The sequence below is a fragment of the Vipera ursinii genome (genome assembly GCF_947247035.1).
Source record: "Vipera ursinii genome assembly, chromosome: Z".
NCBI classification, from domain to species: Eukaryota; Metazoa; Chordata; class Lepidosauria; order Squamata; family Viperidae; genus Vipera; species Vipera ursinii.
In genome coordinates, this window is record NC_139517.1 from 42,892,939 (window position 1) to 42,918,109 (window position 25,171).

Genomic DNA, 25,171 nt, shown 5'->3' on the forward strand with positions numbered 1-25,171 from the left:
CACCAGATGGATTCGTAGCTGGCTGACCAGCTGTACTCAGCGTGTGGTCCTCAATGGAACTGCATTTACCTGGAGGGATGTGTGTAGTGGGGTGCCCCAGGGCTCTGTTCTGGGCCCAGTGCTCTTTCACATCTTCGTAATTTTTTCCAGTTCTTTTTCTTTGACTCTGGCATCACCTGGTACAGCGATATCAATCAACTGTATGCTTCAGTTCTCTATGACTGTGATATCTGGCATGTTGTCTTCCAAATGGCGATCTGTCTGTATTTGGAATTCCCACAAGATCTTCACCCTCTCATTCTTGACAACTTTTTCCACCCTATGTTCCCACGACTTTTCAGACACAGGCAAGTCGTATTTTTTACACAATGCCCAGTGGATTAGTTTAGCAACTCGGTCATGTCTAGCTTTGTCATCAATTTGCGTGATTTTGCTGCACTCACATATTAAATGTGAAACAGTTTCAACTTTGTCGTTACAAAATCGGCAATTTGGATTGTCAGTAGATTTTTGTATCTTCACTGTCATGGCATTAGTTTGTATTGCTTATTCTTGAGCAGCCAGTATTAAGCCTTCTGCTTCTTTCTTGATGGTTCCCATCTTAAGCCATGCCCATGTCAAGTTGGTATCACATTTTCCTTCAATGTTTTTCAAATGCTGTCCATGCAAAGCTTTGGTTTTCCATCTATTTAATCTGTCATCCAGCCATTTTTCCTTATATTCTGCCTTTGTTTCTGTTATTTTTATAATGCTCTCTGTTTTCACAGCCTGCATTATTATTATAATTATTATTATTATTATTATTAATAATAATAATAATAATAATAATAATAATAATAATAATAATAATATTTTATATTGCTTATTTTATCTTCTTTTTGTTGACATATAAATTACATGACTGTGTTATATTTAAGTAGTCCTCAATTTTCTCCAGATTTGGTACCTTTTTGTATAATAGAGAATAAGTAACAAATTAGTTCATCATCTCTGGAGAGGAGACATACTTTCTTCCAATCCAAATCAAAGTAACATTTTTTTTCTCTGCAGCTAATATGCCAAAATTTATCTGTTTCATTACTTTTTTCAAAATATTTCTATTTGGCAACCTTTATATCCTTATGAATTTTCCATTTGATTGTGAAACACTTTAATATTTTGTTCTAAATCCAATTTCAGGTTCTGCCTGGGTCCTAATTCTACTTGTTTCAATTTATTCATCAATGTATCTTTTTGTTTTGTTTTGTTTTATGTTTTGTTTGATACTAGAAAAACTAACCTTCTCATAAACATTTTACTAGAGTCTGGATAAAGATACATCATTCATTAATTTGGAAGAGGCTCTGAATATGAATTAAAGAGATTTTTCACATCTATGCAATATCTTTTTGTACTAATAATAAATTACAATATCTTAGCTATAATGAAATTATAGTGATAAATTTCAAGCCAAATGTAATCTCACAGCCATCATGTTTTGATCTGTTTAAATAAGAGATGCAACCCTTATGGCTATATATTGAACTGACAATGAACTAGCCATTGAACAAATGAAGATTTCTGAGAAAGTTCTGTGAACAGAAGAATAAGTATATTCTTTTTCTAAAGCAGGGGTGTCAAACTCAATTTCACTGAGGGCCGTATCAGCATTGCGGTTGCCCTCAGGGGGCTGGGTGGGTATGGCCAGGGTGGGTGTGGCCTACTGAGTGGGCGTGGCTAGAGTGCGTATGGCCTACTGGGTGGGCGTGGCCAGCTCTACATCGTTCGCATCAAGGGTGCCTATGGGGGCCTGGGCAGGAGTGGGACAGATCTGAGGGTCTCTGGCAGAAGGAGGGTCTCTGGGCCAGGGCTAAGGCAATGGGGGCCGTTCCCTCACTGTTTCCAGGATGGCTTCGCGGGCCGCATGAAACCACTTTGCGGGCCGGATCTGGCCCCCGGGCCTTGTGTTTGACATGTCTGTTCTAAAGGATACTCATGTTTCCAGTCAGATGAAAAAGAAAGTTATGTTATACAGGTAGTCCTCGATTTAAGATCACATCTGAGTCCAAAATTTCCAAAATAAACTCCAGGATCGTTAGAATGAATCCTGGACCAGTCAGCATCTTCCTCAAAAGTAGATGATTGTGAAATCACTATTACATGAAAAGAGTCGATGTATTTGCTCCATTTTGAATTATCATCAATACCCATAAATCTCATTCTTTTTGCTGCAGGACCCCCTTTCTTTCTTTGAGCTAAAGGAATATTCACCATAGCGTATGAACCAAAAATATGGAGATGCATGAGATCAGGCTTGTGTCCATATAACATGAAATAAGGGGTCTGATTTATTACACTACTCCAAGTACGGTTGATGATATGATTAGCATATTTAATAGCCTCACCCTAGTATGGGAGACGGCAACACATCATTGTTTGCAGAACCTCGTTTCTGCGTTCTGCCACTCCATTCTCAGCCGGAGTGTAAGGAGCTGAGGTCTGGTGTAGTATGCCATTTTTACGCATCCAGTCCTGAAAATGCTGAGACATGAATTCAGCACTGCGATCACTCTGAATTCTGGTGATGCTGACTTCGTGTTGGGTATATACAAGAGCGGCAAAGTCTTTAAAGATCTGAAAGGTCTCAGATTTTTCTTTCATAGGAAATACATATCCATATCTAGAGTAATTATCAACAATTGTCAAGAAATATCTTTTACAACCAATTGGTGTAAAAGGACCCACTATGTCAGTGTGTACCAAATCAAAAATGCGTGTTGACAGGCGTGTAGCGCACTTTGGAATTGCTGCTGCTTTGGATTTGGATTTTTTGCAGACAGCACAATCCATGAACACCTTACACCCCTTTAGATCCAAACCTCTTGCGAACTCTGGCATCTTCTTCAGAACACGGAAACTGGCATGACCCAATCTTCTATGCCACTTATGAATACACCTGTAATGCAAAGGTTTACCAGTTAGTGAATTCTCAACATTAACATGTTTACTAGGAACCTCAGGCTTGCCGTGAGCAACTTGTATCTTATTTGTCTTCCTGTTAGCTTTAGGAGCCTTTGAAATAGTAACAGGATCTCTCTCTGGGACATCTCTCCCTGGGCCTGCACTCCCCCTTTTTGGATCTTGTATACTTGCCTGCTCTTGCTGCTTAGACTTTGGCTTTAAGTAATAAACACCACTAATCAACATGGTTTCAGCAACAATATCTCTGTCTTTAACTCCATAACTTGCCTTTTTAAGAAGATGAACCTGGAATTTTGATATCCTAGAGAAGTGGCTCTGACTAAGCAAATTACTAGTAGCTGATGGTACATAATAAACATCAGGAATAAATGCATCAAGCTCTTCAAGATAAACAGTTCCTTTTCCCATAACCTGAACAGAATGATTTGAAAAAGAGTAAAGCTCATGAAGTTCAGGTTCAGGCTCATGCATCTCTGTATAAAGCTCTTTTCTATAGGTAACATGTAATGCTGCTCCACTGTCCAAAGTCCAAAGAAGTCGTCTGTCGTACTCTGGTTGAGGTTGTGGATCGTTGGTTAAAACCAATGTGGCAAGGGGAGCTTGGGGATCATGCCTGGGATCACGACCACAACCTTGTCATCTGCTTCTACCTCTGCCTCCTCTGGAATCTGTTCCTCTGGGCTGGTACGTGGCGGGCACTGGAAATTGTTGGGGACAATCCCGGGTGGCATGTCCCACATGATTGCAGATGTAACATCTTGGCATCCTTGGAACATAGGCTCTTTCACGGAAGGAATGCCTTGCTGGAGCTCTTGATGCAGGTGGTCCTCTCAAATGTGGCACAGCTTGCATAAGTGCCTCTTCTTCGGTTAAAATTCTGCATACATGATCCACTGTGCGTTGAGCAATAGGCACTTGATTAATCTTGGTAATAGCATCTTTCCATTCATAGTTCAATGAGTTAATAATAATGCTGATCATTTGAAAGTCATCAATAGGATAGCCTTTTTCACCCAGTTCTCTTCTTATTCCTTTCATTTTAGTTAAGTGTTCTCCAATATGTTCACCAGGTTTTAATCTAGAGCCATGGAACTCAGACAAAAGCAAACATGTAGACTCAATTGACGTAGGCCGATAACATGCTTCTAATTGAGTCCAAATTTGTTGAGCAGTTGCATCTTGTGAAAACGTAAGTTGCAATTCAGTGTCCATTGACATCAATAATGTTGCACATGCTTTATTATTCAAGTCCCATATATCAGGAGTCCATGGCTGGTTAGGAGGATTAAATACCATGCAATGGGTACCCATAAGTCCAACTTCACTGACCCATGCTCTGTAATTTTGTCCTGATTGCTTCAAATTCGAGTCACCAACCAGTGGTACAATAGAAGATGCCTGTTGAGGAACATGCATTTGAGGTACTGGCTGTGCAGGTTGTGCAATCCAGACTTGACCTGCAGGGGGCGCCTGTGCCTGGACTTGCAGCAGTTGAATTGGAGCTGCCGCAGGTACTGGTGCTGGGTGTGGCTGTGCTTGAGCTGCAATTCCACCCTGGCCAGCAGGAGGCGCTGGCACTTGAGCTGCTACATTAAGTTGGCCTGCAATTAGCACTGGCCTTTGTATCTGAGAACCCAGTGGAGGCTGCACTTGGGCTGAAGGCTGCTGTGCTCCATCTGGGACAGGAACCTGGATAGTAGCGGTATTAATAGGGATTCTAGCACCATCAGCTTAGAGCAATGATTGATGAATAGACATCTATGAAAACATGTATTGCATTCTTTGTATTTGCTCCTGTATTCCATATAGTAATTCATTTCTATCTTGTAAAACAGATTCACCAGCAGATGGTGTTACAACATTAAATTCAGGCATCACTGTAGCATTGTGTGCCATATGATCCTGCACTACATCATGATGCAGTGACACAGGTGCTTTCTGTTCCCCTTCGTCTAACATAACACCCACTGGTGGGAGTGGCTTTGGCTTGGAAGAAGAAGGCAATATGGCCAAATCTAGGCTTTGAATAACAGCAGAGTCCCTCTCATGCTGCTTAATCATTGATGCATATGCTCTTACCTGTTGCAGCCTTTGTTCAAATGTCTCAATTTGTTCACAATAACATTGAACAGCCTTCTCATGCAGAGTTTGTTCAGGGCTACCAGGAGAATAATAAATTACATCCTTCCCAAGTTTCACTGGTCTGGCACCGAGCCACTCATATTCAGCATGAGCTCCTTGAGTGTGAACTCTTTCTGAGACAGCTGCATAAGAACTAGTAAAATCAGAAGACGGTGTAACTGACCTTAAATCTTCTTCTCCAAGATGCGTGGCAGAAGCAAGTAAAGTCTGTTCTTCATCAGACTCCTTTCTGTCTTTCTTTTTTTCCGGCATTTTCAGTAAATTGAGCACAGCGTTCCTCAGTCGCTGAACTAATAGCCTAAACGCTTATCAGTATATAAAAAAAACCAAACCAAACTCTGCTACCATGTCAGAAGAGTAAATAAACAAAACTCTATCAGAGGGCGATGAACCGTGGTTCATTTGATGCATGATAAACAACAGGTAAAAGAAAGAAAACCTGAAGCATATATTCTACCATAAACCTTTTACTTACAAAGAAACTTGTAAAAACACAGAAAGACTCATGACTACATGTCTATCTCACCAGAGAGCACAAAGGAAAGGAAAGAGAAAGTAACTTTTGTTTTGGACATGCACATAAAGTAATAAATATAAAGCCAAACAAAATACATGGCTGAACATGTGACACTCACCTTGGTTACAATGATAAGATAACAATTCAACTTGCAAAGAAACAGACTGCAATGAGCTTACTGACAAAAACTAAAAAAATGCAGTGACAAGGAGGAGCTGAGACAGGTCCTTGTTTATTTTAAACCTTTAAATTCTGTGTTTTGAGAATAACTCATGCATATCTGTGATTTATTTATTAAGCTTAGTCATCAATTCATTATATTTTTCATTGAAATTAATCTTTACAGAATCAGTTTAGCTTCTAGGTCTTGCTGCTTTTTTATCAGTTTAATTAATTATGTTTTAATTTTTAACTCACATTTTTGTCAAAATGCACTCAGTTGACATATAACTGTAGTGACCATATATGCTTTATTATAAAGACAGTCCTTTACTGTATTCAGAAAACTGTCATTACATGCGTAACATAGGCCACATTAACATATATTTCTACCACCCTTCAGACAACAGAACCACATGTCAGCTTAAATTGCAATGCTAGAATTGAGTTTTATTGGGCTTCAACAGGTAGGGAGAAAAGTGATGCTATCTTTACAGATATAATGCAAGACAGTTTCTGAGCAGTGATTGGTAGATTCCCCAGCTTCCATTCCTTTCCTACCCAGTGTTACTTGCTGGTGGTGGAAAAAAAACTACCAATCATTGCTTTAGATTAGGGTATGTTGTAGAAAGATTGGGGGACTTGGAATGCTCCTTTTTGCATTACTCCTTACTCACTCCTTCACTTAGCCACTCCATAAGTGGGGGACAAAAACTTACCTTCTCTTTTCCTTTACTTCAGTTGTAATTTTCAAATTACTTCTGTTTCTTCTTTTGTGCAGAGAACAAAAGCCTTAGAGAGTGTTTCAAAGATTGCTGAATCTCTCTCTAAGATATGAGTCTCTATAAGCTATTCATACATTTCCACAGCAAACTAGTCTACCTGGCATTTACTTCCTAATCCATTACCTTTCTCTTCTTCTGCATATTTACTCAGAAATAAGTCTCATTAATGCAGTGAAGGTTACTCATGCAAAGAGTAAGCACTTACAAAACCAACCTAAATCAATAAAAAGCTTTCTCTAGGACAGGCATGTCAAACTTGTGACGTCTTTTTCCCCATTGCCAGTAATGGGGTGGGAGCGGTTTCCTTGTGATGCATCCGGCCTGCAGGCTGACAGTTGGACACCCCTGCTCTAGGAAGTCCATTTATATGAAGCATATATCTCATACTCCTATAGATTTGTAAAGAAAATTATTTATCAATATTTTAAAGCATCCATACTATTTTGGTATTAAATTTGAAGCACCGCATGTTCCTATACATTGCTGTGCTAAGTGACTAGTAAGTTTGTTAGATTTAATTCCTTTGCCAGCTCAAAGTGGAGTACTGTTAGTAACCAGAATTGATGAGTGGATCATAATTATAACAGTACTTGGCAATTATCCAATGCAGTCTGAAACAGAAGTCATTGGCCTAAATGAGCAAAGTAATTTGGACAAAGCCAGTTGTCTGCCTTTTGGCTGAGCAAGGGGGAGGACTAAATAGAAAGCCAAAGAGCAATAGCTTTAATATAAAAATAAACAATCTGTAAAAGAAGGAATAAAAGTGGATGTTTCTTCCTTAAATTGTTTTCATTTGCCAACATGGGACAAGTTTGTGTGACTGCCTTTGCTAGTCCTAATACTAGTTATTAATACTTACTGTGTCAGCCTCAGCTTTCTTCTACATCCTAATTTACTGTTTCTGCTGAAGATCATTTTGATAGATATCTGACCTGTATCTTTCTCCTTCCCAGAAATTGTTTGTGTATGTAGTATCCATGGTATCTGCCAACTTTTAAATTATTCTGTTTTCTAGGGCTCTAATAGCACTTTCATCTGCAAACAAGTCAGGTGATCATATTTCTACAAATGTAAGAGAAGACAATTTTGTGATATTGACTTGTACTCCACTTTGATGGAAACAATGGGGCTTCATAGTTTAAATTGCTATTGACTAGAATGGTTTTGGTTTTGAAACTACTTTTTAAAATTAGCTTTTGTTTCAAAATGAAGATAGATTGCGCTTTCATGAATCCCCCTCATTTGGCTATATATACATGATAACAGCTAAATGGGGGGTGAACTATTACCCCCCGTAGATAGGGCTCGCAACTTGGGAGTCCTCCTAGATTCATGGCTCACCTTGGAAGACCACATAGGGGCTGTGACTAGGGGGGCTTTCGCCCAGGTTCGCCTGGTGCGCCAGTTGCGGCCCTATCTAAGCCGGGATGATCTACGCACGGTCACTCACGCGCTCGTGACCTCTCGACTAGACTACTGCAACGCTCTCTACATGGGGCTGCCCTTGAGGACCACCCGGAAGCTCCAACTGGTACAGAATGCAGCCGCGAGAGTTGTGTTGGGAGTCTCCCGATACTCCCACGTTACACCTCTGCTCCATGAGCTGCATTGGTTACCAGTTGTCTTCCGGGTGAGATTCAAGGTACTAGTAATGGTGTTCAAAGCCCTATATGGCGGAGTACCTTAGGGAACACCTGCTGCCGGCATCAACTTCCCTCCGCCCTGTGCGTTCCCACAGAGAGGGCCTCCTCAGGGTGCCACCGGTCAGAGAATGTCGATTGGTGGCCCCCAGGGGGAGATCCTTCTCTGTGGGCGCCCCGGAGCTATGGAATCAGCTACCGGTTGAGCTCCGGACGGCGCCCAATCTTCGCTCCTTTCGCCGCAAGCTAAAAACATACTTTTTTGAACAAGCTGGCCTGGCCTGATGAGGGGACTGGGGGGGGGGTTGTTATTGTTATTTTATTGGGGTTTTAAGATGTATTTTTAGTATATGGGCATGTATTTAATCATTTTTTTAACTTTTGTAATCCTGTATTTTTATTCTTGCCCTGTTCACCCCCTGAGTCCTTCGGGAGAAGGGCGGTATAGAAATATTATTAAATTAAATTAAATTAAAATTAAAATTAAACAGGATTAGGCCACATAAGGACTGTAAACTAGATGGAATTAAAGACAACAACAGATTAAAACAACTTCAAACCACCTTATTAACCAACTTTACCTTTTCTGAGATTGTGCAGCTTCCTCTTCAGCTGTTGGGCATCAGTTGCACAGTTGTGACTGCCATCTTGACTTTTTTTTTACTCTCCCCTGGATGCTGTATATATATGTCTCTCTCTGTGTGTGTGTTTGTGTGTTTAGATGTAGATGAGGAGAAATGACTATGGAAAAAGAATGGATGATAGAATCTTAAGCACTTCTCAGTAGCTACTATTTCCCTGCAAATATGCTTTATTTTTTTATTTTTTTTTAATTTTAATTCCATTTATATCCTGCCCTTCTCCGAAGACTCAGGGTGGCTTACAAGCTTAGCAGTAGCCTTCATTCTATGTATATGCCTGCTTATTAGGGCTTTCACACACCACACAACCCCCCCCGCAAGCGGCATTATTACAAAGTCAGCTTAATTGCCCCCAACAATCTGGGTCCTCATTTTACCTACCTCGGAAGGATGGAAGGCTGAGTCAACCTTGAGCCTGGTGGGATGCGAACCTGCACTAATTGCAGGCAGCTGGTGTTACTTAAGGAGGCATTAGCCCACTGCTCCACCAAGGCTCTTCTTTATAAGGAATGACTGGAAATTTTGTATTAGTCTTTACTCATATATTATCACAGAATAGGTGTAACCTATAGGTGTAATCCTCTTCATGGATTACTGCCTTGTTGTGGCGAAGGGGCTTGCGTAATTCAATGAAGCTATGAGCTATGATGTGCAGGGCCACCCAAGATGGGCAGGTCACAGCAGAATGTTCTGACAAAACGTGATCCACTGGAGAAAGAAATGGCAACCCACTCCAGTATCTTTGGCATGAAAGCCCTATGGACAGTACCAAAAGGCAAAAGAATATGACACTGGAAGATGAGCCCCTCAGGTTGGAAGGTGTCCAATATGCTACTGGGGAAGAGCAGAGGGCTAGTACTAGTAGCGCTAGAAAGAATGAAGCGACTGGGCCAAAGCCGAAAGGATGCTCTGCTGTGGATGTATCTGGTGGTGAAAGGAAAGTCCGATTCTGTAAAGTATTTTTCTCCATAGGAACCTGGAATGTAAGATCCATGAATCAAGGCAAGCTGGACGTGGTCAAACAAGAGATGACAAGACTGAACATCGACATCTTAGGAATCAGCGAACTAAAATGGACAGGAATGGGTGAATTTAATTCAGATGACCATCAGGTATACTACTGCGGGCAAGAATCCCTCAGAGGAAATGGAGTAGCCTTCATAGTCAATAAAAGAGTAGGAAAAGCAATACTGGGATACAATCCCCAAAACAACAGAATAATCTCAGTTCGAATCCAAGGCAAATCATTCAATATCACAGTCATCCAAGTCTATGCCCCAACCACCAGTGCTGAAGAGGATGAAATTGACCGGTTCTATGAAGCCCTACAGCACCTTATACAACTAAAACCAAAAAATCATCATGGGGGATTGGAATGCTAAAGTAGGAAGCCAAAAGATAACCAGAATAACAGGCAGGTTTGGCCTCGGAGCACAAAATGAATCAGGGCACAGGCTGATAGAATTTTGTCAAGAGAATATGATGGTCATAGCAAACACTCTTTTCCAACAACCCAAGAGACGGCTCTACACATGGACATCACCAGACGGTCAACACAGAAATCAGATTGACTATGTACTCTGCAGCCAAAGATGGAGAAGCTCTATACAGTCAGTAAAAACAAGACCAGGAGCTGAGTGTGGCTCAGACCACGAGTTTAGGCTTAAAAAGCTCCTATTTTTTGCTGGGGATCCACTATCCTATTTTCTCTCTAAGCTGTGAATTAAGGAAAAAAATTGGACTAATGTTACAAAAGCTCTATATTAATTTGGAAAAAAGAAAGAAACTTTTACATTGCATTTCATATGTTATTGATGATATCTTGTGGCGAAACTTGATACAGCAACTAAATTTCTTTTTTCTGTTGTGAGAGCTGACTGAATAACAGAGCTGTCCTTGACATCAGGGCTTTTTTTCTCATAGAACGCTCAGAACGGAGTTCCGGCACCTTTTTTGGATGGAACCTTGTAGGATAAACAAGGCAGGTTGTATGACGTGTGAGTTCCGGCACCTTTTTCTTTTACAAAAAAAGCACTGCTTGACATTATTCTTAAAGATAAGTGTGGGAACACCTGGCACTGAAAACAACTCTTTTGGAGGTGGATAATCCTTGATTCTTATTAAAATAGTCTCCATGGAAGATTTAGCTGCAAACAATAATGAAATGGATGAATATATCCCACCACTTGACTATAAACTGATACTGGACATGATTTTAGCAATGACAGAGCAAATTAAAGCCAAACTGCAAGAAAAATCTGACAACTCAAAGCCACCAAATCAAATTCTGACTTTAAATGAGGAAAAGATAACCAAAAACCAAATAGCAGAAGTGGAAACTAACATTAAAATAGGAGATTTTAAAGAACAACAAAAGCAACCTACAGAAAACCTTAAAGTCCAAACTTTAATGGCTACTACAAAACTTACAACTCAAAAAGCAACAGCACCTGAAGAAAGCAATACTAAGAGTGAAGACACTAAAGGCCTTCAAATACACTATATTGAGAATTCAACTAATTCAAATGACAACCATAACACCAGCTACTACTTTCTACCTAACCCAGATAGAATTGGAAGAACAAAAAGACTTGACTGATCTAATGACAACTATATTGCATCAATCATCAAAAACTGAACTATCAAAGCAAAACTACAATGGCTACAAAGGGGACATTTTCCTTGCAAAATTGTCATTTGGATACGTTCCCTGGATTCAAATAAGGGCTATAGGAAGAAAGAAAGATACATTTGAGAATTTAAAGATGCCAAGAGGGAAGCCTGATTGGCACAAAAGGAAGGCAAGAGTTAGATTTAAAAAACTGAACTTGTTTCTTTTTTGGGATTCCTAAAGATAGCGTATAAAAATACTTTTCAATGGATTAAGGGGAATCTCTAAAAAATATAACTGATTCTACATGTAGCTTTTAGAACTGTAAGGGAAAACAAAAGTAAGCTCTTAGAATATAATTCTGAACTATACTATAGAATTTGGAATGATATATTAAAAGATAGTATTTTAAAAATTGATGTATGGTTAAGATGATTTATAGAATATATTGCTACAATTGAACTATATTATAGAATCTAGAATTTTATATATAAAAGATAGTATTTTAATAATTGTTGAACGGTTAAGATAAAAATATACTTCTAATAATTGGTGATTTGTTAAGATGAAAACTAGACTTTAATGGTAAAACATAAGAATGTTTTGTAACGAACAATGTAAGTTTTGTAGATAAGAGAATTATTCTTTATTGAAATAGGGAATTGTGGGCTACCCCAAAATTAAACTTTCTTTTGTATACTATAGGCTATTCTAGAATGTTTTATTGCAATTAGATAAAATTTAACAACAGGATATTTATATGTATTAGTGAAAATATATTGAAAATTTTGTTAATTGACTAGGTACAACTAGAAGTGTATTGACTATTTTGACTATGTGATAACTAAGGGAATCAGAGAGGGAATCCCTGTTGATGTAACCTGAACTATTTACAACTTGTTATTTGCTATTTTGACTACCCAACCACCATATTGCTTCACAAATACATGTATATGTAAATATTAAAAAAATCAATATAACTTGTTTTTAAAAAAGAATGCAATAAGATTTGTCTGGCATGATCTGTTTTTGACAAATCCATGTTGGCTTTTAGTAATGACTTTGTTTGCCTCTAGGTGTTCACTGATTCGTTGCTTGATTATCTTTTCCAAGATCTTCCCACATATTGAGGTCAGGCTGATAGGTCTGTAGTTTCCTGGATCTATTTTTTCCCTTTTTTGAAGATGGGAACTACATGAGCTCTTTTCCAGTCCTTTGGTAGTTCCCCAGTGCTCCAGGATCATTGAAAAATATATTTCAGTGGTTCTGAGATCACGTCTGCCAGTTCCTTGAGAACCTTGGAGTGTAATCTATCTGGTCCTGGTGATTTGAACTCGTCTAGGCTGGACAGGTGCTCACTTACCATTTTCTTGCCTGTCTTAACTTGTGTTTCTATTCTATTTTTTATGGTACTGTTTTTGATAGGTTGGACTGTTTTTTCCCTTTGTGTAAAGACAGATGCAAAAATTGAGTTAAATAGTTCTGTTTTCTCCCTGTTGCTTGTCACCTTCTTGCCACTTTCCCCCACTAAGGGACCAATTATTTCCTTAAATATTTTCTTATTTTTTACATGTTGAAAGAAGCTTTTGACTTTGTTTGCAAGCCTTAGTTCATTTTGAGCCTTAGCTTTCCTCACTTCATCTTTGCAGGCTTGGACTATTTGCTGATATTCTGCTTTAGTTATGTGCCCCTCTTTCCACTTTTTATACTTGTCCTTTTTATCTTTCAATTTATCAGACAGTTCTTTATGCAGCCATGCTGGTTTCTTTTGAAAACTATTATTTTTCTTCTTTGTTGGTATTGTGCTAGACTAGGCTTTTATTATCTCACTTTTCAACATTTCCCAAGCTTCTTGAGTTATTTTCCCCTTGAGGATTCTCATCCACGGAATCCTTCCCAAGCTCTCTCTTAAGTTTATTAAAATTAGCTCTCTTAGTCCAAGACTCTAGTTTGACTGTCTTCTATTGCTTGTGCTTTCATAATGTTCCTGTGGCTTCAACACCTTCTATCATTTCATCTCTGTTAGTGAGGATTAGATCCAATATGGCTAATCCCCTAGTTCCCTTCTCTACTTTTTGGGAGACAAAGTTCTATGCTAGGTTTGTCAGGAATCTGTTTGATCTTCCACTTGGTTCAGAGTTTGTCTCCCAGTTGATGTCAGGGTAATTAAAGTCCCCCATTACTATTGTGATGTGTTTCCTACATAGCTTAGTTAACTGACTAGCAAAATGTCCCATCTATTTCCTCTATTTGGTTGGGTGGCCTATTGCAGGGCTTTTAAACCTTTTCATCCATTGTACCACTTTTAGGATAAGGCAATATCAGAGTACCACCAGTCAATTAGCAAGGTGTCAAAAACCCGATGACCCAAAAAAGGAAAAAAAATATAAAGTATAGGTAATCCTCGATTTACAACAATTTGGTTAGTGACTGTTTGAAGTTATGACGGCACTGAAAAAAGTGACTTATGACCATTTTACACACTTATGACTGTTGCAACATACCTAGGGTGATGTGATTTACATTCGGATGTTTGGCAACTGATTCATACTTATGATGGTCACAGTGTCCCAGGGTCATGTGATCACCTTTTGCAACTTTTTGACAAGTGAAGTCAATGGCTGGGGGGGCATGGCCAGATCATCACTCAGATTGCGGGATGCCTGGGGGGGCAGGCGGGGATGTGGGGGGGATCCATGGGTCTCTGGTGGAGAGGGGTGGGACTGGCATGGGTGCCTTCCTTCCCTCCCTCTCTCCCATTGTCCCTTCCTTCTTTCTTTCCTTCCTTTCTTCCTTCCTCCCCTCCCTCTTTGTCCCTTCCTCCTTCCCTCCCTCCCTCTCATTGCCCTTCCTTCCTTCCTTCCTTTCTTCCTTCCTTCCTTCATTCCACAAGCAGGTTCAGCATGTCGCCGGTTCGCCTCACCTGGCCACCCTGCACAGTGAAGAGTTATTTCTTACATGTAAAGCAACTCTATTTCCTCTTTTATTTGGTCTGTTTCTTTTAAATAATTTAAATCCCTCTAGCTGTGTGTTCCATTTGTGGGTTTCATCCCATCATGTTTCCATAATGGCAACAAAATCACATCTGCCCTCATTTACCTGAGTTTCTAGTTCACCCAGTTTACTATTCATACTCTGTGCATTGGTATAATAGTCTTAGGAGTATCTTAAACTTCAAAATCCCCTTTAATTAAAAAAAAGCATCACCATACACCTGCAGGAGCTTTGGAGCTTTTTCACCACTAGCATTTTTCAAAATAATTAGCTAATTGGGTAATGATCTGGAAAAAAAATGGAAGATGGAGTTTGTATTAAGTTGAACAGTCCTATTTAGGCATCTCCAACATCAGGGACCTCCCCTTCCCAACAAGGCAGATTTTTTGCTAAAGTTTTACCACTTGCAAAAAAAACCAAAAAAGATTTGTCTTTTGCAGAAAATAAGGAATCTTATGAATGAAAAAAGCAGGTTTCAGCCTAGTGGTGGGATTCAAATATGTAAACAATTGGTTCTCTATGTGGATGCCACTTCCGGAAGTCCATTCTGGGCCTGGGCAACAAAAAATTAGCTACCGGTTCTACCGAAGTGGTGCGAACCAGCTAAATCCCACCACTGATTCAGCCCTATATTATTTAGTAAATTTTTATTGACAGATATGTGAAAAGGAATTCTTGTTGGATTTTCTGCTTCCATGCAAAACATCTTCAGAAAGCTTTAGATTAGTGGTTTTCAACCTCGGCAACTTCAAAATGTCTGAACTACCAGAATTTCTTAGCCAGTTGAAGTTCAAACATATTAAAGATGCCAAGTTTGAGAGACACTTTTAGATATTATGCAACTTGCTGTGAAAGGATGGGGATTCTCTTTGCTGTCCTGTCCCACAAAAATATTTGGGGCAGCAGTGTGTGTGTGTGTGTGTGTGTGTGTGTGTGTGTGTGTGTTAATCTGTCTTCTCTCATGTGTTTGCATTTCACTGGATGACAATTTCAGGGGAAAGGAGTCGTTTTTGTCTTTTCTTAGCAAGTGTGAGAAAAGACACAGCTGGATTTGATCCTGCTACTTCTTCTAAATCTGCATATTACACATTCTCTGTTACTGCCCTCCTCCAAGCCTTCTGAGTGTAACTCTAGAGCACAGCTGCTTCTGAGTCAAAGATAGTGTGCTTCTCTTGCAGACTTAACTTCAGCTTTAGCCTCCTGGTGGGTGTTAGACAGCAAGAAAAGTGTCTTCATCACTCAGGAGCTGAGCCTCTTCTGATCAATTTATATCTCAAGAGCTCACTTAATTAGGGCTTTGTGTTTCTGGTTGAGGCTGACTTATTCAATAGAAATAAGCAGCCCTAATGCAAGGAAAGTTCATTATCTGTTCCAATTGGCAACACATGCCCTCAGTTGGTACAGTCACTCCTCTTGCCCTCAAACTTACTCTCACTGTATGTGGGATAGAAGGATACTGGCCTGATTTGCTGTTACTATGTATGGTCCCTCATACTATTCTCCATTCATGAGGGAGCTGCAGTGGTCGAGTTGAATACAGAAATGTTGCATATGGAAATTCCTAATCTCCATTTAAAGTAGGTTTCCTCAATTTGATGTTTTTCTAAGGCATTGATGGCCAAAATATGGGTGTTTTTAGGCTCGTGCCTTGGCATGCATATTTTCCAATGAGACAAAATGAGACAGGAAGATCATTTTATTACAGTTTATCAGAATATTCAGACAAAAGGATTTCCTCTCGTTCAAAGAGGGAAACCTGAACTTTAGCTTACAACACCTTTTATAGTTAGCCTAACAAAGAAAAATCAAAGAGGAAAGTTGATTGGATAGAATAAAACTAATTTTCCCTTTGCATAGAAAATCAGTTACATGTGGTCAAGCATGTTACACATTTGCATCCCATAATATCACACATTTATTAGAATGAGGTTTGACTTCAGAAGAGGCGTAAATTGTAAGGAAAAGGGTTTTTTAGAGTTCACTAAAGAGATAAACCAGACCCCAATTTGTACTAACAACCTTTTTCTTATCTTCAGATAATATTCAGCCAATTTATCTATTCAATTTAGGAATGTTAAAAGCTATTCCTAAATTCCTGTCTGTATTGTACCTGAATAGAGAAAATAATCAATCTGAAGATTTATCTTTTCAGTTTAGGAATGTTAAATGCTATTCTTAAATTTCTTGAACATCTTAACTATGTTAAGATATAAAGTTAATATCAAATATCTATGTTAACAATTACAAAACTCATCTCTATCATTTGTCCCTCAGCATTGAATAACTTCTCATCACCTACAATCAATGTGCCCAAATTCCATGACCTCTGAGAGTTTTGGGACTTTCACTCTTAACATCTGAATGTTAGCTCAATGTGATGCAGTCAAATCAGGTGTAATTGCCAGTGTCATAAGTTAACATATATAAAGTATAGACATGCTGTAATCAAGCATTTGCTAACTCCACTAATGTGATTTTCTTGACAATATTATGGAAGGGATTTTTCACTGGTTTTTCAATTTCTTACCTTAGCCATTAGTTCTGATATTCTCACTTGGTCTTTGATTAATATATTAATCAGAGGTAACTCTGCTTAACTTCCAAGGGTAATTAAGGCAAGCATTTATAGATGATAACACAAATACTTCTGCTTTCTCCCCACCATCATCTTCTATGTGCACTTTCTATTTCAGACTTCAGCCAACACACATAGATTCATGCCACAAAATCATTACAGCTCCCTGATAATTTTAGAGAAACTTGCACAAGTACTTCCCACTTTTACAGCAGTAGCCTTTGGATGAATATATCCAACTTCCATTTTTATGGCCACCAATTTCATATTATCATCCAGAGGAATCTTTCTACCCTGGCTGTCAACACACATTTTACAACTTTTCCAATCTACAATATTATCTGGTGAAAATTGGTCTAATACAGTATTTCATAATCTTGGCAACTTCATGTCTGGACTTCAACTCCCAGAATGCCTTAGGTATTATTGGGATGGGAATCTCTAACAAGCTGTCTGGAAAATTCTGGGAGTTAAGTTCACTCCTGAAGTTGCCAAAGTTGAGAAATAGTAGTCTAATGCAGTGATAACAGAGTAAAATGTTCCGGATCATTCAAATCACTGAGTGAAGTGACATACTGTATACTGCATATAAATAAATAAATATGGAGAGGATTAGGAAAAATAAATCAAACAAATCACACTCAGGCTTTGAAAAATACATATGCAAAGATATTCATCCTTGAAATTCTGAGCATGACCAAATTTCCCAATATACCAAAACAAATCCAGCACTTTGCCTCTATCTCTCCCAATTTTCAGTACCCCAAATAGTAGGGAAATCAACTTCAGCAGAACATAGGAAAAGGCTGAACCTGAACAGGAACACACAGTTGACCTGGGTTGTACTTTTCATCTTTATTTTGATTTTATGCTCTAACCCAAGCCTTGGCTCTTTCTTGTATGCTGATGGGGGGGCCTCAGAGATAGAAATGAGGGAAACGCTCTCACAGCATAAACAAATGGACCTGAAAGAGTGCAGTGAATCAGGAGCCAGGAAGCGAGAAAAACCACAACTCAAAGTCTGAAGTGCAGGGCAACTGTTGTATAGCGAAATGAAGTTGCATACTGATTTAAAGGTTAGAGCTATCCTAATTAAAACTAAACAAGGCTTCTGTTGAATAAGATTGTCCTTGAATACTGACAGAGAACTTAAGCAAAGGGGTACCAGACAGCCATTGCAGTTTTTTTTATTTTCCACCCTAGTCATGCATCTTTCCTGCACTGCTTGTCTTTCTACAATGCACTCGCTTGTTAAACACCAATGGCAGCAAAAGCCGTTTTGGCATTGTCACTAGGGCCATTTATCTCCACTCGTTGAGGAGCTGCCTTGTCACAGTACATGAGCCTATTATGACATTATCTGTTAACTAGTGAAGATAAATTGTCATTCCAGGAACAGCCTTCTGATGCTGGTTTCTCTTTCAAGCAAGGTATATATGTCTGGGGAATGGGGCTGCCAGTGGGAATGTGGAACCCAAGGCAAAGTAGACTCTGGAGCCAAATCTGCCTGCTGACCCAGGAACAGATGGTCCATTCATTCTATGCTACAAGCTAGCCAGCCACATTTTAACCTAGCATGTTGTGTGAAACCAGCCCCTGTGATGGGTTTTCAGTATATTGCGCAAACAGAGAATGAAGTATAGTGTGCTTTTAATTTCCTGAAGCCACGTAGACACTTCCGCCCCCCCCCCCAGGAATTGGGCAACTTAGAAATTGGATAAATAAACCATGGTTCACTTAATCATGCATAAGCATGTCATAAGAAGACAGCTAAAGCCTCCAAATCCTATGAGAGGTTTTCAGAACAGAATTGAAATTTCAGTGCAGATTAAAATCAGGTTGTATTTAGATTCCACAGAATTGAGAAGTTCTTTTTTTCTGCAAGTTGTTATAAGGATGTCTGACAAATTCAATTTCTACAAATGCTCATACCAAATCATGTTTTTCAAAATGTGAATCTTGAAATGTGCCAAATTTCATAATTCCCTGGCTACTGTTCCTGCGAATCTACTGTAAATACATTTACCTTTTGAAGTACATTTTTGAATGTATTTAAAAAAAACCTTACTGATTATGCAGAAATGGGCAAGATAGAATTTTGATAAAAAGATTGAGGACTAAAAGGAAGCATCTTCTCTTTCCTCTCAATCCATTCCTCACTCATTCTCTAAAATAACCAAATCTCTACAATGTACTCCTGTTGCACTGTACTGATCACTCATTTTTCCATTCAATCTGCATTCATTCAGCACCCAGCTTGAATTTATCTCTTCTTCAATCACAAATACTTCTTAAATAACCATTCTTGCTGCCTTCAACTTCTGTGCTTCTTTTGACATACCAACTCTCATTTTGCTGTAAGAACAAGGGCAAACGCTCTTTTACATTGCTATTTTTGCAACAGTCCACACATTTCTGCTAAGATTTGTGCATTTTAAAATATCTATCCATTTTCTCATTTTAGCAAATGGCACAGTAATCTATATTATATATTTTAATATTTTCTATAAATCATAGGCTTCAGTCACCAACAAATGTATACCCACATTCACATCATATTTTTAACATTACCAGTAAAGTGATAACAAATTCAGTAAATCATCAATGGGCTATCATACATACTTGTCTTATTTCCTGCTTATTGCTGATCCATTCACCAAGCATTCAGCTTATTTTCATATGTGCTTTACTCTAGTATACCCCACTCATACTACATTCAGCAAGCAATCTTTTAACTTCTTGTTCATTCAAAAATTTCATAATAATTCAGGCCTATTCATTATATATCATATGCTTTCCCTAAAGCAACAAACACATTGTAAACTTTCTTATGTGAATACATTTCTCAATGACCTGCTAAATAGCAAAAATCTGGTTTGCCCATTGCTGCCTAGCATAAAGTCATAAAGCATCCCCCAAATCTTGCTCATTGTCATATATTCTGTTCTTTCAGTCAGAATTTTTGCAAAGAGTTCCTGAGGCACATTTACATTAATACCCCAATATTTTGGGTATACTGACTCCCTGTTTCCTTAAATCCCAAGTTAGCAAGCATCTCAACCATAAATTACCTATCATTAGGCAGGATGCCTATTAATCCTCAGAATAATGATATACATCACACACAGACTAAAAAGAAGATGCATTATTGTACACATAGAAATAATTATGATAATTAAAAGAGCATCTTTGAAAGGGTAGAAAATGGTACAGGTTAACCAAGTATTCATTCCATCTAATATCAAATGCTAATAGTTAATTTCATACTCCTTGCTGTCGCTTCCCAGAGTTCGTATTTTTTAAAACTGGACTTGAATCTGTGAATCTTTTCATTTCATGGCATCTTAAAATAGAGATTTGTCTTCTTTAAAATCCTCACATTTCATCTTAGCAGCTAGCAGAGGAATAGATTTCTCACAATGGAGCTAATGAAATTTGGGGGCAAATAACTGTTCCCCCCCTCCTTTATTTACTGCAATAATTGCTGTAGTGAAAATGATCTATACCGACTCTGGGAAGTTTAACATATATTTTGAGAGAAGCCCAAATATTAAATATTGGTGATATATCATCCCCTCAATCTCACCCTCTGTACAGTCTTCAGAGATTATATTTATGTATATTATAATAGAGAGAAGCTACAAGACAAAATAAGTATCCAGCTTACAATGTAATACACTTGTTTTTCACATGCGTATGTGTTTTATCTATTAAGAGGCTGCAAAAATGTGCACAACTAATAAATGTCTATGAAGACATAGAAAAAAATTTTGTGCTTATAATCATCCAGATTTATACAGCCCACATAGGGTAGTTCTTCTTTCAAAGCAAGTTTTTGTAAACAAAAAGTGGCTATGTCACAGTCTTCGCAAATGACAGCTCCTATGTGTGCAATAAACGGGCAATGATTTGTTATTTATTTGAAAAGACTCCTCCTATTTCTAATCCCAACACATTCTAGCATATGAAACTGCACTGTCCCTTAATGTATGGTTACACTTGAGATTATAATACTTGCTGGCTGTGTTCACCCAAATGCTTAGTGAAGTCCACAACAGATCTAATGATTCCTTTTGTACAATGTGCTAAGCATGATTACTGTTAATTTGGATTTTCTGGATGGGGGGGGGGGGTTTGGTTCAAATTATAGGTTCAATTTGGTACCATAGCTTTCCTTCAAAGGGAATTACTTTACAATAGTTAAAGTGGCAGTCTTTCACACACCTTTTATTAATCTGGCAGGAGACTATGTTACTTTCTGATTCTTCTCATAAAACTGAATAGGCTCCATCTAACAAGTCCTCTCCTCAAAATATCTGTGAGTAATGCACAATCCACTATGAGTAATTCAGAAATATGCCTGAGAGGCAGATTGCTTCAGAAAACTTAACCAAACAAATCAAGCTAAATGCCTTTTAAGGAAAGCATTATCTGCTTATAAGGCTTCCAGCCAAAAACTTTCCATCAAGGATTTCTTTTAATTAGGTATAAATTGGTACAACTGCACATCCTCTGCTGTTTTTTTTCAAATGACACAACATTACACTGGTAATCCACATCACACATTTTTATTGATTTAATATTATCTTTCCAGGCCCCAATATTTTCATCTCCCATTCCTCCTATAGAACTATAGAATTATTCTTCCAATAATTAATAATTATTGTAGCAAGATTGATAGGGAATCTACAGTATTTGCAGATTTATTCTGACATTAAAACACTACGGTCATAGTCATGTCTATAGACCTGCATATAGAAAACCTTTAGCCAATCAATGCTCACTCCTTTTCTCTTGAAGCTGGTCAATGAACAAATCAACATTTGTTCATTTTCCTTTCAAAATAATCAGTAACTGGATGTGTCATTTTGCTATTGAGGTTTTACCAAGTCTATTCCACAACCAAATCTGCTTCCTGCCTTTACCAAAAATAAAAAATAAATTCTCCATCCCTGTGTTTCATTTATTTTCTCTGCACAGATTTGTGTAAAAAAAAATCCTTCCCAGAGACATTTATGATTGTAAAGCTATGTGCAAACCAATACCTTGAATATCCTCAAAAGCTTCCCAGTTGTGATGGCACCAGGCCGCCATTGTTTCCAAACCTCTGCAATTTCTGATGTTGGCATGCCAGCAGTCTTATACCTGGGTATCTTTCTGAGCAGTTATGACTAGGACAGCATGTTGAAATGCTAGATGATATGAAGAGAAGGAAGGAAAGATCCCTGCATATACTTGGGAAACTCCACTGGCTGCTGAACCCTGAATTCCTAGGGTGGAAGGAGAGGTCTTCACGCCACTCTCTTTGCAAACTGCCCTTTGAATGCTGCTGTTATTTCTATACATCATTCAGGTGGTATAAGAATAATTCAGATTCAGGTCTCACAATCACACACACACTGTCTGCTTTTCTCTGTGCAGTATGTAACTTATTCCCTGAAGGAGGCTTCCTGGTGCTTGTAGCTCTCACCCTTTGGTGTAATGGATGAGAAGGATAACAGTGGTTGAGAGGTGAGTTATTTTTCTCCAGAGACCAGAATAGCTCTGATCACTGGTAGAGATTGCAATTACATGGGACGCTGGAGCTCCTGAACTGCCACCGCTGATTTATGATCCTAACGATCTAGCATCTTTTATCTATAGTGAGCAAGGGCAGCGGACCCACTGATTATGAAAAATGAGAGCGTGGTCTTCTGAGACCCCCTGTGAATGACAGTTTGAGGGGATGCTACAACCCACCAAATCCCTTGCTCTCCCTTGGGGATTCATTCTCATCCTAATTTAGCCTATCTTGCTTTCCAATAATTCATAAGGAAACCTAGAAAGGTGAAGTGCTTTCCTCCAAGTTCTCAGAGTATTGTCCAGACAAGCCATTTTCAACCTGATGCTTTCCAGGCACATTGACTACAACATTTTTCATCTCCAGCTAGCAAAATTCTGGAAGGTTGACCTAGATTAGGGCTTTTCAACCTTTTCACAGATTGTACCACTTTTAGGACATAACAATATTTGAGTACCACCAGTGCTTAGCAAGGGGTCAAAAACTTGTTGACTAAAAAAAAGGGGGGATTTTGGGTTTTACTGATTAGATTCATTTGTTGTTATAGAAATGGCTAGTATTATGGGAAAGTAAAAAATAAAAGGTTGAGGTTCAATCTTAATGCTTCCTTCTACTGCAACAGAGAAACTGTTCTTTTTCCCTTCTCCCCATCACTTTTCCCCCCTTTTTCCTCCCCACTGTGTTCTACTATTTGCTTTTGTATTTTTGTATTTTATTCTATAATCCAATAAACTGTAGGGGGGGGAAGAAAAAAAAAGCATCAGTTTTAATTTCTTTAGTGGCTGTTCCTTTGCTGAATCACTTTCCCTTTGCATTGACAAATGTATGATGAATTTATCCATGTTTATTAATATGCACCACTACCAGCTAGTTCAGGAGTCTTCAAACTTGGCACTTTTAAGACTTGTGGACTTCAACTCCCAGAATTCCTCAGCTCTCATGGCTGGTTGAGGAATTCTGGGAGTTGAAGTCCACAAGTCTTAAAGTTTCTAAGTTTGTAGATTCCTGAGCTAGCTGGTTAGCTTTTCTGAGCTCTTCCACAGTGTAGTAAGAATGCGCGCGCGCGCACCCACACCCACCCACCCACACACACACACACACACACACACCCTTCCCTGTATACTTAAAGACACAGTAATCAAATACAAATAAAGAAAATAAAGAAACACAAACTCAGTTTTTTTCTCTTTCAAGCTGCCTCAGGCTGTCACGTGTCACATTGTTGCAATCCAAGGCAGAAAGGCTCCAGCAATTGCGAAAAGCTTTAGCTTTAAATTAAGCCAGTTTACCTTCAAAGAAAACTTTCTAAAAGCCACAGACAGACTGAATTAAAGGGCGTAAAACTAATTAAACCTTTCCTGTTGTCTTTTTTCTCCTTCCCCCACCCAAATCACGTTATTTTATAGCCTCTCCTCTCTTGCCCCCCCCTTTTTTCTTCAGTTCACCTCCAGCTCTGAGCTGCTTCTGGAAGCGCCAATCAGCTGGAGCCCTGCCGGCTCTTGGGGCTTCTGCGGAGCTCAGAGAGTCCTCTCTCCCTCAGGCTTGGCTCACTTAGGCTCATTCTCCTCCCCTGCTACACTTGGCTAGCAATCAGTACCACCTGCCATGTGGCAAACTACCACAAGTGGTGCTGGTACCGCCAGTTGAAAAGCCCTGATCTAGATAATTGTTGCAACAGTTGTGAAAAGTAAAAAACCATATATGAAGATCTTCTAAAGGAAAGAGGTCAAGCATCAAATGCATTGGTAAAATGAGCACAACTGTCCTTTCAGACATATTTTAATTGATTATAGTACTATCTTTCCAATGCTTTTTTTCCCCTCATTTCCTATGGCACTTTTGGCAAAACCTGCAATGTTTTTTATTTTTCTATCTATGCCCAAAGGATTATGACAGTTAAAAAATGTATGTATTATGTTAAAAAAGAGAAAAACTGAATACATTTATGAAGAATGGTTTGCATTTTGAATTTGATTGATGGCTCACTCTAATCAGAAGATCCTCCCCTGACAATCTTGGACTTCCTTAATCTCTTTGACATTTGTCATCAATACAGATCTGAGAGCTAGGCTGAAAAGGCTAATTTAGGTAAGTAAGGTAATCTATGAGGATCTGGCATTATTTGATTACAGTATTGCTTGCTTAGGGTGCAAAGGATAGGATACTCCCTGAATTTCTCTAAACTACAGCTCCAGCATGCTTTCTATAAAAGCAGTCACTCAGCAGTGACTCTTCCACCATTCCAGAGGCCACTCTAATCTTCTGCAAGCAACTAATCAGATGATATCCTGCTGTTTTTTACAAGCCAAAACCAGCAACAGTAAAGGAAGGACAGGAAGGAATAATTGCCCACAAATCAGCATATGAATGGAGAGAATGTGTAGTGGTTTCACCCCGGTGTTTGGAAGGCTTGCCTTTCAAATATTTCTGGATTTGGAAGACACAGCCTGGCTTTATCAAATTGGGAAATGCTGAGCTCCAATCTCAAGTGAACTAGTTTTGCCTTTGCTTTCGGTACCTTTAAATAACAAGAGAATTTCTTTGGCAACCTTGATTTAGCTTGGAGTGTGAGGTAGAGACCCCACT

The 25,171-nt window shown here is 38.8% G+C and overlaps 2 protein-coding genes across 2 annotated transcripts in view; both read right to left on the reverse strand.

Moving 5' to 3' along the window:
- Positions 1-25,171, reverse strand: part of C1QL1 (complement C1q like 1) — a gene marked incomplete at its 3' end in the record, with an annotated part of 61,509 nt that overhangs the window by 12,707 nt on the left and 23,631 nt on the right. The gene's annotated exons all lie outside the window — the stretch shown is intronic.
- The window catches only part of PLCD3 (phospholipase C delta 3), a 250,539-nt gene continuing 249,036 nt past the window's right edge, over positions 23,669-25,171 (reverse strand). The window contains exon 17 of the transcript XR_014494095.1: positions 23,669-23,695. The gene's annotated coding sequence lies outside the window, so the exon portion shown is untranslated. The remainder of the gene's footprint in view (positions 23,696-25,171) is intronic.